Raw genomic sequence first — 17,835 nt, 5'->3', positions numbered from 1 at the left:
AGATTTCTAGAAGAAAAATTCAATCCGGCATAAAATTTTGTATAATCATCCATAAATTTAAACCATGAGTAGGGCAATTACGTATCATTAATTTCATTCTCTCCCAAGCTTGTGCAACATGTTCATGATCAAGTTGCTTAAAATTAATAATATCGTTTCTAAGAGAGATGATCTTAGCAGGAGGAAAATACATAGAGATAAAAGCATCTTTGCACTTGTTCCATGAATCAACACTATTTTTAGGCAAAGACGAAAACCAAGCTTTAGCACGATCTCTAAGCGAAAAAGGGAATAGCTTCAATTTAACAATATCATTATCCACATATTTCTTCTTTTGCATGTCACACAAATCAATGAATCTATTTAGATGGGTAGCGGCATCTTCACTAGGAAGGTCGGAGAACGGATCTTTCATAACAAGATTCAGCAAAGAAACATTAATTTCAAAAGATTCAGCATCGGTAAGAGGAGCAATCGGAGTGCTAATAAAATCATTGTAGTTGGTATTGGTGAAGTCACACAATTTAGTATTATCTTGAGTTATCATGACAAGCAAGCAAACTAACACACAAGCAAACAAAAAGCAAGCAGGCAAAAAGAGGCAAATAGAGGGAGGATAGAGAGAGAGGGCAAATAAAACAGCAAGGGTGAAGTGGGGGAGAGGAAAACGAGAGGCAAATGGAAAATAATGTAATGCGGGAGATAAGGGTATGTGATGGGTACTTGGTATGTTGACTTTTGCGTAGGCCTCCCCGACAACGGTGCCAGAAATCCTTCTTGCTACCTCTTTTAGCACTGTGTTGGTTTTCCCCGAAGAGGAAGGGATGATGTAGCAAAGTAGCATAAGTATTTCCCTCAGTTTTTGAGAACCAAGGTATCAATCCAGTAGGAGGCTACGCGCGAGTCCCTCGCACCTGCACAAAACAAATAAATCCTCGCAACCAACGCAAATAGGGGTTGTCAATCCCTATAGGGACACTTACGAGAGTGAGATCTGATAGATATGATAAAGATAATATTTTTGGTATTTTTATGATAAAGATGCAAAGTAAAATAAAGGCAAAGTAAATAGCAAAGTAAATAACTAAGTAGTAGGAGATTGATATGATAAATATAGACCCGGGGGCCATAGGTTTCACTAGTGGCTTCTCTCGAGAGAATAAGTATTCTACGGTGGGTGAACAAATTACTATTGAGCAATTGACAGAATAGAGCATAGTTATGAGAATATCTAGGTATGATCATGTATATAGGCATCACGTCCGAGACAAGTAGACCGACTCCTGCCTGCATCTACTACAATTACTCCACTTATCGACCGCTATCCAGCATGCATCTAGAGTATTAAGTTAAAAACAGAGTAACGCCTTAAGCAAGATGACATGATGTAGAGGGATAGACTCATGCAATATGAATAAAACCCCATCTTGTTATCCTCGATGGCAACAATACAATACGTGCCTTGCTGCCCTTACTGTCACTGGGAAAGGACACCGCAAGATTGAACCCAAAGCTAAGCACTTCTCCCATTGCAAGAAAGATCAATCTAGTAGGCCAAACCAAACTGATAATTCGAAGAGACTTGCAAAGATAACCAATCATACATAAAAGAATTCAGAGAAGATTCAAATATTATTCATAGATAGACTTGATCATAAACCCACAATTCATCGGTCTCAACAAACACACTGCAAAAAGAAGATAACATCGAATAGATCTCCACAAGAGAGGGGGAGAACATTGTATTGAGATCCAAAAAGAGAGAAGGAGCCATCTAGCTACTAACTATGGACCCGTAGGTCTGAGGTAAACTACTCACACTTCATCAGAGGGGCTATGGTGTTGATGTAGAAGCCCTCCGTGATCGATGCCCCCTCCGGCGGAGCTCTGGAACAGGCCCCAAGATGGGATCTCGTGGATACAGAAAGTTGCGGCGGTGGAATTAGGGTTTTGGCTCCGTATCTGATTGTTTGGGGGTACATGGGTATATATAGGAGGAAGAAGTACGTCGGTGGAGCAACAGGGGGCCCACGAGGGTGGAGGCCACGCCTGGGGGGGGGGGGGGTAGGCGCGCCCCCTACCTCGTGGCCTCCTGTTACGTGGCTTGACGTAGGGTCCAAGTCTCCTGAGTTGTATTCGATGAGAAAATCATGTTCCCGAAGGTTTCATTCCGTTTGGACTCTATTTGATATTCCTTTTCTTCGAAATCCTAAAACAGGCAAAAAACAGCAATTCTGGGTTGGGCCTCCAGTTAATAGGTTAGTCCCAAAAATAATATAAAAGTGGATAATAAAGCCCAATAATGTCCAAAATAGTAGATAATATAGCATGGAGCAATCAAAAATTATAGATACGTTGGAGACGTATCAGTTAACTTAGGTGGAAAAGGCATAGGTTTTTGAACCCATGGTTCTCTTTCCTTACCATGTTTTCTAGCAACAAAGTCTCTTTTATCATACCTTTTATTGTTGGGTTGTGGGTTATCAAGATCAATAGTTGGTTCTATTCCAACATCATTGCCAGGTTCTTTATTATTTGTTTGAGTATCTCCATGAACCTCATCATTATCTTTTTCATTATCAGAAAGTGAGTGTTCACTACCAGATTGAGTTTCAGCATCAGAAATAGAAACATCATTAGTAGCATCAGGAGGTTTTTCTACTTCGGGTTCACTAGAGGCATGCAAAGTCCTCTCGTTTTTCTTTTTCTCTTTGGAAGGACTAGGTGCATCAGTGTTAATTCTTTGAGAGTCTTGTTCAATTCTCTTTGGGTATCCCTCAGGATAAAATGGTTCCTAAGCCATTTTACCTCCTCTAGTTGCTACTCTAACACCAAAGTCATTTATATTATTGTTCATTTCATCAAGCAATTCTCTTTGAGATTAAGAAACTTGTTCCAGTTTAGTTTGAACCATAGAGGCATGCTTTTCTACACCTCTAACATCATTGGTAATTCTAAATAACAAGTCACTCAAGCGAGCTATCATATCCGAATTGTATTTCAATTGTTTCATAACATTTGCATTGAAGTGATCTTGTTTTCTAATGTAATTACCAATCTCATAAAAGCATTGACTAGGATGCATATTATAAGGATTGTCATTGTCATTGAATTTCATTAAAGAATTTACCTCTACCACCTTAGGTGGTGGTGGTGTATTTAGCCCATGTATTTCTTCAATAGGAGGTAATTTTTTTTACATCCTCAGCTTTAATACCTTTTTCCTTCATTGATTTCTTTGCCTCTTGCATATCTTTAGGACTGAGATATAAGAGTCCAACCATCATAATTTTTAGATATGTTATTCAATAGTTCTTAAGCTTGTTCAATAGTTTGTTCCCTGAAAACACGGCCAGCACAACTATCTAGGAAATCCCTAGAAGCATCGGTTACTCTCTTATAGAAGATATCAAGTATTTCATTTCTCTTAAGATGATGATCAGGTAAAGCATTAAGGAATTGGAGAAGCCTCCCCAAGCTTGTGGGAGACTATCTTCTTCAATTTGCACAAAGTTAAATATTTCCTGTAAGGCAGCTTGTTTCTTATGAGCAGGAAAATATTTTTCAGAGAAGTAACAAATCATATCCTGGGGACTATGCACACAATCAGGAGAAAGAGTATTATACCGAGTCTTAGCATCACCCTTTAATGAGAACGGAAATGATTTGAGAATATAATAATAAGGAATCTTCTCATCATGAGCAAAAAGGGTGGCTATGTCATTTAACTTAGTAAGATGTGACACGACAGTGTCAGTTTCATAACCATGGAAAGGATCAGATTCAACCAAAGTAATTAACTCTCGGTCGACAGAGAATTCATAATCCTTATCATCAACAAAGATAGGTGAAATAGCAAACTTAGGATCACATTTGATTCTAGCATTCAAAGATTTTTCTTTGAGTTTGCATAATAATTGCTTAAGATCATCCCTATCATTGCAAGCATGAAAGTGCGTTATATCGACTAGAGGGGGGTGAATAGGCGATTTTTATGAAATTCTTCACCGAGGAATTTGCCGGTGAGGAAATTCCTTAGCGAAGAACTACTAGCAGCGGAATAAGTACTCAAAAGTAAACATAATAGAATACAAGCATAGTCATCATGATGAAATGAAGACAGGCATAGAGTACAGGAAGCGTAATCACAGGATAACACATGATGAAGACAAACAGACTGAAGAAATTGAACTGAGGAAATTGAGAAAGCCTTCAGTCAAAGTCTTCAAACACAGATATGAACAAGCACACAACACAGTTATGAGGAAATGAAAGAGTTGAGGAAATAGAACCAGTAAGCTTGATAAAGACAATGATTTGGTAGACCAGTTCCAACTGTTGTCTCAGTTGTACGTCTGGTTGGAGCGGTTGAGTATTTAAACTCGAGGACACACAGTCCCGGACACCCAGTCAAGGACACTTATTCCAAGACACCCAGTCCTCACCGTATTCTCCTTGAACTAAGGTCACACAGACCTCGTCCAATCACTCGTGGTAAGTCTTCAGGCGACTTCCAAACCTTCAGAAACTTGGTCACTCGGCGATCCACAATTCCTCTTGGATGCTCTAGACCATGACGCCTAACTGTCTGGAAGAAGCACAGTCTTCAAAGGTAACAAGCATCGGATCCACTCAGGATCAATCTCTTCAGTGATGCTCAATCACTTGGGATTTGTAGGTGTTTGGGTTTGGGGTTTTTGGTTTTTCTTCACTTGATGATTTTCGCTAAAAGTCCTAGGAGGATGGGTTACTCTCAAATGACAAGTGTCAGTTTCTCTTGGAGCAGCCAACCAGCTAGTGGTTGTAAGGGGGTGGCTATTTATAGCCTAGGGAGCAGCCCGACATGATAAGACATAAATGCCCTTCAATGATATGACCGTTAGGTGGATAGATATTTTGGGACAGCTCGCGCATAGCACAGCAACGGTCGGAATTTTAAGTAGCAAAATCCTCAGTGCTATCATGTTCCTCACTGTGTAGGCAATCCGCACTGGCGAATTCCTAACTCCTCAGTCAGGACAAATTCCTCAGAGACCAGAAGAACTTCGTCTCTGTCACTGAAGAAATTGACTGAACTGTATGAGATTTCCAATGGCTTCACTCGAAGGGATTGGTAGACGTAGGATTTTGAGTTGAGCATCACATGGAAATTTTTCCTTAGTATTTCCTCGACCCCCTTTAACAGTACGGTGTTTCCTATGACTCAAGAAAGAGAAAAACAAAACTATGAAAACGAAAGTCTTCAAGCTTCATACTCCTCGCATGAATATCAAGTCTTCACGGACACATCAATTTCTTAACTTTCAAAGTCTTCATGAAAGTCTTCAGAAATACCAAAATCTTCAGTCGAAGATATTCATTTTTAGGGGTCGACTTTTCCCATAAATATCAAACTCCTCATAGACTTATAGACCTGTGTACACTCACAAACGCATTACTCCCTTAACCTATAAGTCTTCAATACACCAAAATCACTAAGGGGCACTAGATGCACTTACAAAGCAAGAAAGTCTCTAGTTGTCTCCTCATCCATAACATAACCTTCCGGTATATTAGGCAATTCATATCTAGCAGAACTAGATTTAGTAGGTGTTTCAAGATTTTTAGTTTCAAGCTCTTCATCAGTTTCAGCATTCTCAAAAGCTTTAGTTATAGAAATTTGTTCATCGAGAAATTCACCTTGTGGAACATTATCATCAAGCAAGGTACTAGCATCATCATGAGTATCATTCATAGCATAAGTAGAATCATCAATAACTTGCGATATATCAGGATTAATAGCATGTGGTGGTGTTGCAAGTCTACTTATAACAGAAGGTGAATCAAGTGCAGAGCTAGATGGCAGTTCCTTACCTCCCCTCGTCTTAGATGGGATTTTTTGTCTTAGCATCCTTAAGATTCTTCATAGTGATAATTTGATAATAATCCCAAGTAACTCAACAAATATAGCTATGCTCACCGGCAACGGCGCCAGAAAAAGGTCTTGATAACCCACAAGTGTAGGGGATCACAATAGTTTTCGAGGGTAGAGTATTCAACCCAAATTTATTGATTCGACACAAGGGGAGCGAAAGAATATTTGCAAGTATTAACAGCTGAGTTGTCAATTCAACCACACCTGGAGATTAATTATCTATAGCAAAGTGATGACTAGCAAAGTAGTATGATAGTTTTGATAGTAGTAACAATAGCAATAGTAACAGTGATAGCAATGATTTTGTAGCAAGTGTAACAGTAACGATAGCAGTAGTAACTTAGCAAGAACAATATGGAGAAATTCGTAGGCATTAGATCAGTGAATTAGTTGGATGATATTCATCATATAACAGTCATAACCTAGGGCGATATGGCGCTAGCTCCAGTTCATAAATATAATGTAGGCATGTATTTCGTAAATAGTCATACGTGCTTATGGAAAGAACTTGCATGACATCTTTTGTCCTACCCTCCCATGGCGGCGGGGTCCTATTGGAAATGAAGGGATATTAAGGCCTCCTTTTAATAGAGAACCGGAAGAAAGCATTGACACATAGTGAATACATGAACTCCTCAAATTACGGTCATCACCAGAAAGCATCTCGAATTCTATCACTCCAGGGTTTACGGATCATAACATGTAATAGGTGACTATAATTTACAAGATTGGATCTAGAACATAGATATAATGATGATAACATAAACGGTTCAGATCTGAAATCATGGCACCCGGGCCCAAAGTGACAAGCATTAAGCATGGCAAAGTCAACATCAATCTCAAAACATAATGGATACTATAGGGATCAAGCCCTAACAAAACTAACTCGATTACATGATGAATCTCATCCAACTCTCACCGACCAGTGAGCCTACGAAGGAATTACTCACTCCCGATGGGGAGCATCATGGAATTGGCAATGGAGAAGGGTTTGTGATGATGAAGATCGAAGATCCCCCTCTTCGGAGCCCCAAACGGATTCCAATCTGGCCTCGCGATGAAGAACAGGAGGTGGCGATGGCTCCATCTCATGAAAAGCGATAATTCTTTCTCCCTCACTTTGCTCTCCGAATATGAGATTTTATAGTATCAGGGTTGAGGTCTGCGGAGCCACCAGGTGGGGACAACCCACATTTGCGCGCTTGGAGGGGGCGCGCCCTGGTGGGTTGTGCCCACCCAAGTGCCCCCCTCCGGTGGTTCTTGGCTCCAGAAATTATCTTTTATTGTATAAAAATTCCTCGCGAAGTTTCGTTCCAATCCGAGAACTTTCATTTCTGCACAAAAACAACACCATGGTAGTTCTGCTGAAAACAGTGTTAGTTCCGGATTAGTTTCATCCAAATCATGTAAAGTAGAGTCCAAAACAAGAGGAAACGCGTTAGGAAAAGTCGATATGATGGAGACGTATCACCACGTGTGCCATTCCTCAAGGCTTGATCCAATGGCTGGAGCAATCAAAAGCATTGGCGATGTGGGAGGATCTAGATGAACTGAAACAACGTTTTCCTCAAGCTCCAGCTTGGGGACAAGATGGTTTTCAAGGAAGGGGGAATGTTACACTCTGCCCAGGTACATATACTGAAGACGGCATAGCCCAGGAGAAGGAAGAGAACGCCAGCGCAGTGCTACACATCAGAGGACTGGGACCAGTAGCTATATAGATGATGCGATTGTGTGATGTGGAACCCGGCCATTGGCTGAATGGCTCTGCTGTCAGCTTGTAAAAGGAGAAACCTGTAAACTTTTTTTAGAACAAAGATGCTAGCAGCGTCCGACTTTAAATTAATAAAGCCAACAACATAGGTAGCATACCAACCAAGTCCAAACCTTACACACATCACAAAAGGGCTCAGGCCACACACACACAGAGGAAGTTATAGGGTTCATGGCCAAAAGAGCGTGAGCGGAAGTTACATGTCTCAAACACCAAACATTGAGCATGCAGGCTCGCGCACGGAACAAAAGGGCCACTCCAAATCAAGAAGTGGCGGCTGGCTCCCTAGCCACCATGTACACCTAGCGAAGATGTACTTGAGCATGTTTCATCCTCTCAGTATCCTTGCGCCTCGCCAACGGACTCCACTACTACAGGAATAAGTTGCATTTCTAGATGATATTAGCCAGGTGAGTCGGGAAGATCCCCTCAATAGCTAGTTCGTTCCTAGTTAACCAAAGCGCCCAGAACACTGCCCCTACACATCTGCATAGCACACATTTACTGCTCCCCTGGACCGAGTCAAGGATAGCCACAAGGTCGCTGGTTGACCTCGGGTCCCAGGTGATAACCCACAAGTGTAGGGGATCGCTTGTAGCCTTATTCAATAAATAAGAGTGTCGAACCCAACGAGGAGCTAAAGGTAGAACAAATATTCCCTCAAGTTCTATCGACCACCAATACAACTCTACGCACACTTGACGTTTGATTTATCTAAAACAAGTATGAAACTATTTTGCAAGAATACAACTATGAGTACTTTGCGAGAATAAAACTACGAATAAATTTCAAGGTAATAAAAGTAGATAACTTGTGTCAACAAGAAAGTCATTTGTCCCTAGGCAATAGATAACAAGTACTGGTAATCATTCTTGCAATTTTATATGAGGGAGAGGCATGAGCTAACATACTTTCTCTACTAGGATCATATGCACCTATGATTGGACCCCTAGCAAGCATCTGCAACTACTAAAGATCATTAAGGTCGTGAAATCCAACCATAGCATTAAGTATCAAGTCCTCTTTACTCCCATACGCCATAACCCAATTATCTGCGTTTAGGCTGCTGTCACCCCCGCAACACCGACAATAAGCAAACCATGAACATATTACAACACCCTATAGCGGAGGGGCCTCACATTTGCGCGAGACGGAGGGCACCATAGGATAGCACCATAAATAAAATATACAATCATACCAACCAAGAACACGATTAAACCACAGGACAAAACGGATCTACTCAACCATCATAGGATAACCATAGATTATTGGGAAATAAAATATAGAGTTGAGCACCATGTTTAAGTAGATACTAGGAGTAGGAAAAGAGCCCATGCGTTGCAACAGGAGAGAAAACATAACACAAGCTCTTAACTCAACAACAATCACTCAAGACCATGATACGTCCATTTTGCATCATGCTTTTATATCGATATTTATTGCATTATGGGTTGTTATTTCACATTATGTCACAATACTTATGGCTATTCTCTCTTATTCTACAAGGTTTACATAAGGAGGGAGAATGCCGGTAGCTGGAATTCTAGGCTGGAAAAGGAGAAAATATTAGAGACCTATTCTGCACAACTCCAAAAGTCCTGAAACTCCATGGAATACCTTATAATAAATAATGAAAAATCCTCGCCAAAGATGAAGACCAGGGGGCCCACACCCTTTCCATGAGGGTGGAGGGCGCCCCCCCCCTAGGGCGCGCCCCCTACCCGTGGGCCCCATGGTGGCTCTCCGGTGACCATCTTCTGCTATATGAAGTCTTTCGTCGATAAAAAAACAAGAAGCAACCTTTCGGGACGAAACTCTGCCGCCACGAGGCGGAACCTTGGTGGAACAAATCTAGGGCTCTGACAGAGCTGTTCTGCCGGGGAAACTTCCCTCCCGGAGGGTGAAATCATCACCATCGTCATCACCAACGCTTCTCTCATTGGGAGAGGGCAATCTCCATCAATATCTTCATCAGCACCATCTCATCTCAAAACCCTAGTTCATCTCTTGTATCCAATTCTTGTCTCCAAGTCCGGGATTGGTGCTAGTAGGTTGCTAGTAGTGTTAATTACTCCTTGTAGTTGATGCTAGTTGGTTTAATTGGTGGAAGATCATATGTTCAGATCCTTTATGCATATTATTACCCCTCTGATTATGAACATGAATATGCTTTGTGAGTAGTTACGTTTGTTCCTGAGGACAAGGGTGAAGTCCTGCTATTAGTAGTGATGTGAATTTGGTATTCGTTCGATATTTTGATGAGATGTATGTTGTCTAGCCTCTAGTGGTGTTATGTGAACGTCGACTACATAACACTTCACCATTATTTGGGCCTAGAGGAAGGCATTGGGAAGTAATAAGTAGATAATGGGTTGCTAGAGTGACAGAAGCTTAAACCCTAGTTTATGCGTTGCTTCGTAAGGGGCTGATTTGGATCCATATGTTTCATGCTATGGTTAGTGTCGGTGTCAAAACCGGCGGATCTCGGGTAGGGGGTCCCGAACTGTGCGTCTAAGGCGGATGGTAACAGGAGGCAGGTGACACGATGTTTTACCCAGGTTCAGGCCCTCTTGATGGAGGTAAAACCCTACGTCCTGCTTGATTTATTCTTGATAATATGAGTAGTACAAGAGTTGATCTACCATGAGATCGGAGAGGCTAAATCCTAGAAGCTAGCCTATGGTATGATTGTCTGTTGTCCTACGGACTAAAACCCTCCGGTTTATATAGACACCGGAGGGGGCTAGGGTTACACAAGGTCGGTTACAAAGGAGGAGATATCCATATCCGTATTGCCTAGCTTGCCTTCCACGCCAAGGAGAGTCCCATCCAGACACAGGACGAAGTCTTCAATCTTGTATCTTCATAGTCCAACAGTCTGGCCAAAGGATATAGTCCGGCCGTCCAGAGACCCCCTAATCCAGGACTCCCTCAGTAGCCCCTAAACCAGGCTTCAATGATGATGAGTCCGGCGTGCAGCGTTGTCTTCGGCATTGCAAGGTGGGTTCCTCCTCCGAATACACCACAGAAGAGTTTGAATACAAGGATAGTGTCCGACCCTGCAAAATAAGTTGCACATACCACCATAGAGAGAATAATATTTCCACAAATCTAATCTGCTGACACGTTTTGGCAGCATGACATCATGCCATGGCCCGGTAATTATTCGAACCGTTTTTCTTTAACCAGCCCCGCACATAACGCGAGGCGGTTTCTTGACTCATCTTGTCAAAGCAGAGATCGTGTTCCCCTTATTATGGGATTCTCGTCAATACGGACATGGGTAACCCAACCGCGCCATCAATTACAGCGTTTGGGGGATAAGCGAGTTTTACCAGGCTAGTGGGGGCGCATTGTTTAGTCCGCCCTTATAAAGGGATAAGATCTCACTTTTTTTCTTCCCACGCCTTCTTCCTACTTGCTCATCCATTCTCGCACACTCGAGCTCCAACGCCCAAGTCCACATCCTTCTCCTCAACTCCAAACATGTCCGGAGCGGGAGGCAAGTGGATGGCCTCCTCCATCACGGAGGGACACATCAAAAAGCTACGTGCAGCCGGATACTTAGCGGCGGATATCGCGCACCAGCTGCCAGCCGTGGGGCAGGTCATCCCTACCCCAGAACCTCACGAGAGGGTGGTCTTCCTCCCCCACTTCGTCCGCGGACTGGGGTTGCCCCTCCATCCATTTGTCTACGGCCTCATGTTCTATTATGGGCTGGACTTTCATGATCTAGCCCCGAACTTCATCCTCAACATCTCGGCGTTCATCGTCGTGTGCGAGGCCTTCCTCCGCATCCGGCCCCACTTCGGCCTGTGGCTAAAGACCTTCAATATCAAGACGAAGGTGGTGGGCGGCCGACAAGCGGAATGCAGCGGAGCCATGGTGGGCAAAATGCCCAACGTTATATAGCTCGAGGGCTCCTTCGTGGAGACCATAAAGGGGTGGAAATCGGGGTGTTTCTACTTCACCGAGCCACGCGACACCAACTGGGTGGTGGCACTCGAGTTTCGATCCGGATTCCCCACACGGCTCACTTCCTGGAAGGAGAAGGGCCTGCCCTCGGGTTCATCGCTGGAGCTGGACGAACTCCAGAAATGTATCTGGAACATGATAAGCAAGAAACTTAAGCTTGTCAACATAGTATAGGTCATGCTCTTCCGCCGGATCCTCCCGTGTCAACAATGGGATTTCAACTTATGGGAGTTCGACCCGGCCCAGCACCAGACCCTAAGCGAGCTCTTCGACAGGACGCATAAAGACGTCTCGAGGGTGCTGTTCAAGGGCGCCAAGGTCCCTCCCTCTCTTATCGAGGAATGCGGGCTAAGCGCGAAGCGTTCTGCGAATCCGGTAAGTTCTGTACATCTGGTAGGGTGTTTATTTCCCATAGCTTAACCATGTGCGGGGTATGAGCTCCCATGCCTTTGATAGGACTGGGTGGAGACATCGGAGCAGATTAACTGTCCGGCCCCTCTGCCCGAAGACACTGCGGACGCTCTCCTGACGGAGATGCTGACTCCGGCTCCTTATGAGGAGCCGGGGAAGACCAAGAAGAAGGCCAAGGGAACCCAAAAGAGTTCTCGGCGCCAGGTGGTATCGGAATCATCGTCCGATAACTCTGCGACGCACTCCTCCCATGAAAACGAGGAGGAAGATGAAGATGCTCCCCCTCCAGTCGGGGGAGACAAGAAAAGTAAGGCCGCCCCAATCGGGGAGGCCGAAGGGTCCAAGAAGGGAAGGACTCTCCTTTCGAACAGCTTCACCACCGCCGCCGAAGGTGAAGACGAGTGGCTGCTCAGGGCCAAGCCCCTGGCGAAGTCGTAAGTATTCAGATACCAGAGTGACTCATAGCATACCTTTGTCGCACTGCTTCTCCTAACGCCGAATATGATTATGCAGACCGCCCCAAGCCTGTATCGATGTATCCTCGTCGGACGGTTCCTTGGACTCTTCGGATATGGATAGCGATCCACTTCCGACCGCCTCCTCCCCTTTCCCTATGGACAATGCTGAGGTATTGTCTCAAGGGGCGCCGAGCCGAGGGGTGACAGTCCCGGAGGCGCCTCAAGGCGACCTTCCGGACTCCAGGAGCAAAGGGAGCAAGGCTCCCGGGGGCTCCAAGTTCGGCTCTCAGCCGAACACCGCGCCGGAACCTCCAGTGGTTCCGGACTCGGGCAGGCGGCTCCCTTCCAAAAGGGGCAAGATGCCAGTGCTGGTGACCTCTGTCCATTCAGAGGCACCGGACAACCTGCTGGGAGCGCTTCACGGCGCTTCCATCGACGAAGAGCACCGCACTATTATGAGTGCGGTGATCAAGAAGGTTCAGTCCGCCAAGAGTGGACTGACTGAAGCATGTGCCAGCCTTCTAACAGGCTTTGAGGTAAGTATTTAAAATATAGGAAAAATATTACCGCATAGACAGTAGCCCATGATGCTGTGTTTGGTGTTCACAAAGAAAAGCCGAATAGAGGTCAAATAATATCTGCAGGAGTCTAATATAAGTATGTCTATATGCGTATGCAGGCTTCGCTGCTGACCTCTGCCGCACTGACTGTGGAGGTCGCCGAACTGAAGCAGGACCTCGAGGGGTCCGAGAAAGAGCTCGGCCTTGCCAAGAGGCAGCTTGAGGAGAACAAAGGTAAGTAATACCTTGTCTATATATATATACAAAAAAGATGCGGTTGCAAAATGACAGGATCATCATGAATTTGCCAGGGGCCATGACCGAAGTGGCGATCCTGTAGCAAGCATTGTCCGAGGCCGAAAACAAAGCGTCACAGGAGCGCACCGAGCGGGAAAAGCAAGAGGCATGGGTGGGCGAGGTGCAGCAAGAGCTCCAAGCTCTCGTGACGAAGCACGAGGCGTTGGAGCTTGACTCGAAGACGCGAGAGTCTGAGCTTGCTGCGGCCCTTGAGAGCGCAAAGAATGCCAAGGCTGAAGCCCAAAAGGCCCTCCAGGAGATTGAGGCGATGAGGAAGATAGCGGCAGGTAAGGCATTCAATATGCAAAGCAAGCATGTGAAAGTAAATTACTTGTTACTTACCCGATTCCGGAGCTCTATAGGAGCATTCGCAGATTTGCCCCGCAGCGTGTCGGATGCCGCAAAGTTTTACCAGGCCGAGGAGGAAAGCTCGACGGAGAAGCTGTTCTGGTCTCAGTATACTAGGACCGAACACCCGATGCCTATGAGCGACCAGCTGAAGCAATTGGTCGAGCTGCACAAGGCGGCCAAACAGGCCATGAGGGGCCTTATAGTCCGGATGTGGCCTGGCGACGCCCTTCCCAACAGCTACTTTGGCCTGGTGAGGCGGCTTATGGATGCCTGCCCACGGCTGGAGGCCATAAAGCGGTCCGTCTCCATCGAGGGTGCATGTCGGGCCTTTGCCCATGCGAAGGTGCACTGGGCCAAGATGGACGCTGAGAAGCTGGTAAAGGAGGGGCCACTGCAGGGCAAGGAGCATCGCCATCCCAAGATGTATTATGAGGGTGTCCTGAAGGGTGCCCGTCTTGTAGCGGACGAGTGTGCGAAAGATGTAATATTTGAATGAACTTGCTCATGTGATCCTGTATTATGAAAACTTGTTCATATGCGCTATGCAACGCTTGTTTGAATTTAAAATATTACCTTCTGTTCGACTGTTTATCAAATCTGAGAGATGGCTAGTCGTTGGCTTCTGCCCCCATTCCACGAGTGCTGGGGTGTTCGGGATAAACCTGAGCACTCTTTTTCCCATTTTTGGGTCCTTCGAGGGAGGTGCTCAGCACAACGAACAAGGCAATCAGACTATAATGCGTTATCACTCTCACTTAGCCATAGAATTCTATAATTTTAAATTTTGGCGAAGCCCCTAGTATTCGGAAGGCCGAATTCAGGGCGCTATACACGCCTTAAGCCGGACAAAGCCGACTCCTCGCTCTAAGCGGCATAAGTCTTTAGGGAATCGAAACCTCTCGAACAGCGACCAACTCTCGCCTTATCATGACAGTCAGTTTTAGCTTTCTCTACTGAGGTGCTTAACCCAGCTGAACCGGGGCACAATTGCAGTAGTTCTTGTAAGTGCATCTAGTGCCACCCCCAGTTGGTTTTGGAGTATTGACGACAAACCTAGTTGAGGGACTAATGTGTTTGTGAGAATTGCAGGATAACACAGGTAGAAGTCCCTCATTGATTCAGTTTTCCTACCAGAGATGATCCCTAAAAATGTATGAAGACATTGAAGTCAAAGGTGGTATATGAAGATATTCACATTGAAGACTATGACAAGAGAAGACATCACATGAAGCCTATGGAGCTCGAAGACTTAGATCTTTCGTAGTGCTTTTTCTTCTTTATTGAGTCATAGGAACCACCGTACTGTTAAGTGGGGTCCAAGAGAACCAGTCAGAATGACTGAAGTGATGCCTAACCAAAAACCTATGTCTTCGACTGAAGACTATGAGAGCGAATCTTGTCTAGAGTCGGACAAGTCAGCTTTGCTTGTAGCCCAAGTAAAGTTGCCGTGTGAGTTTGAAGTCTGACCATTGGAACACGTGTCAGTTCCTTAGTGAGCCAGGGTCATTTCGGACAAATCAGGTCGGGTTGCCTAGTGGCTATAAATAGCCCACCCCCTACAACCATAAACGGTTGGCTGCTCAGAGTTAGTGTACGGCTTTTGTCGTTTGAGAGCAACCCACCTCGAAGCCTTTGAGAGAGAATTCCTTGCGAGGATAAAGCCCTAACGACCCAAAGCCAAAGAGAATTAGGCATCACTTAAGTCTTCTTGTCTGTGTGATCTGAAGACTTATTACACTTGAGGACTGTGAATCCTCCATCCGGTTAGGCGTCGCGTTCTGAGCATCCAAGAGACATTGTGGATCGCCGGTGAACGAAGTCTGTGAAGGTTTGGGAGTCTACCTTGAAGACTTACCAGAGTGATTGGGCGAGGTCTGTGTGACCTTAGCTCAAGGGGAATATGGTGAGGACTGGGTGTCCTGAGCTGTGCGTTTAGGACTGGGTGTCCAGGACTGTGTGTCCTCAGGTTTAAATACCTAGCCGCCCTAACCAGACGTACAGTTGTCACAGCAACTGGAACTGGTCCAACAAATCATTGTCTTCAACGTGTCACTGGTTCCATCCTTCCCTTCTATTTACGTACTGTTACTCCTTGTGAAGTCGTTGTATGATTGCACTACCTTTTATCTTCACTGAGTGACTGCGTATTCTGTTTGGCTTCATAATATCTTCCTACCTGATCCTTACTACATTGCTGCTATTAGTCATTATGCTTTCACTCTGTTGAATACTTGACTACGGCTTGCCTAGTGTAGTCTACCTTCCACTGTAGGGTAATAGGTTTATTTCTATCATTTGTCTTCATAACTTCCACGTTTTGAAGACTTTCATAAAAATCGCCTATTCACCCCCCCTCTAGTCGATATAACGCACTTTCAATTGGTATCAGAGCAAGGTACTCCCTTGTTCTATGTGATTCGGTTTAACCACCTGGAGTTTTAGCTATGTCGACTGCAGGGATAATCAAAGTCTCCGCTGCATGCCCCGTCTTCGATGGAACTGAATATCCCTACTGGAAGAATAAGATGCGCATGCATCTTGAAGCCATTGACGTCGACCTATGGTATGTCGTCAAGAACGGCGTTCCCAAGGCTGGAGAAGGTGTCACTGCTGCTAACGTTAAGAAGTTCGTTCAACTGGACTCTACTGCCAAGAATATCATCTGTGGTCATCTGACCAAAGGACAGTATGGCCGCGTGAGTGCTTTCGAAACATCTAAGCTAGTCTGGGACTGGCTCTCCAAGGTCAACGAAGGCGTCTCAACCCAGAGAGATCAGAGAATCAGTGTCCTTCACAACCTCTTCAAGAGAAATGACAATGAGAATGTCCAACTCACATTTGATCGACTCACTGACATCACGAATGAGCTTCAAGCCCTTGGCGCTACTGAGATCACCAAGCATGAAGTCGTCAAGACACTACTGAGATCACTTGACAGTTCATTTGACACCCTAGCCCTGATGATTCAAGAACGTCCTGATTTCAAGACACTCGATCCGTCTGACATACTTGAGAGGCTCAACACACATGAGTTTCAGCTTTCTGAGAAAAGAGATATCTATGGTCCAAACTATGGGCGAACTCGTGCCTTGAAGGCAAAAGCTGTCTCCTCATCTGAAGAAGAATCTGACAGCAGTTCTGATGATCCTGAAGACATTGGAAGGGAACTTGCTATGCTTGTGAAGAAGTTCCAAAAAATCACCAAGAAGAAAGGCTTCAGAAAGTCTTCCTGATCAAGCTCAAGGAATGATGAAGTTTCTGCTCATGACTACAAGAAGAAAACATGTCACAAGTGCAAGAAACCTAGCCACTTCATCTCTGAGTGTCCGCAGTGGGACAATGAGAACAAAAAGAATAAGAAGAGCAAGGAATATGACTCTGACGACAAGAAGAAGAAGAAATACTCAAAGTCTTCTTCCAAGTCTTCTTCGAAGTCTTCATCACACAAGAAGAGCTCATCTGGCAAGGCATGTGCGTTTGTTGTCAAGGAAATGGATTCAGAGGAGGAGTTCGCTTCTGAGGAGGCGGAGGCGGAGGTGGAGTCTGAGGAGGAGTCCGATTCTGGCGTCGCAAGTCTGGCTACAGCATACGTTGCCAAGTCCATCTTCAACACTGAAGACAATCACCTCATCACCGACACCGATGCAAATGACAAGGACTACTCCGCTCCTACCTACTGCTTCATGGCATGCGGTGCTAAGGTAAACACACGCACTACTCACTATCAAACATCTAGTGACGATGACTCTGATTGTGATTCAAAACCCAGCTACAAAAGACTTGCTAAAATTGCAACTGAACAACAGAAAGCCATGGAACATATTCAAAAACTGTTAGACAAAAGCGATGATCTGTTAGGCGCTGAAACTACTCGTTCTGAGTCCTTAATTGAAGACATAAAAAATCTTCACGTTAAGTATGAGGAACTTGAAAGTCGTCATGAAATGCTCTCAACAACTCATGAAAAGCTTTCCTATGATTATCTTCAAAGGAAGCAAGATCTTGAGAAATTGAGAGCGGCTCATGAAGATCTTCAAAAGGAAAATGAGTCACTTCGCTCCAAACAGACCAGTTCCGCTCAGGAAGGATTTGAAC

This window comes from Triticum urartu, chromosome 7A (assembly GCF_056163025.1).
Source record: "Triticum urartu cultivar PI428250 chromosome 7A, HENAU_Tu73, whole genome shotgun sequence".
Taxonomy (NCBI): Eukaryota; Viridiplantae; Streptophyta; class Magnoliopsida; order Poales; family Poaceae; genus Triticum; species Triticum urartu.
This window is presented reverse-complemented; position numbering follows the sequence as displayed.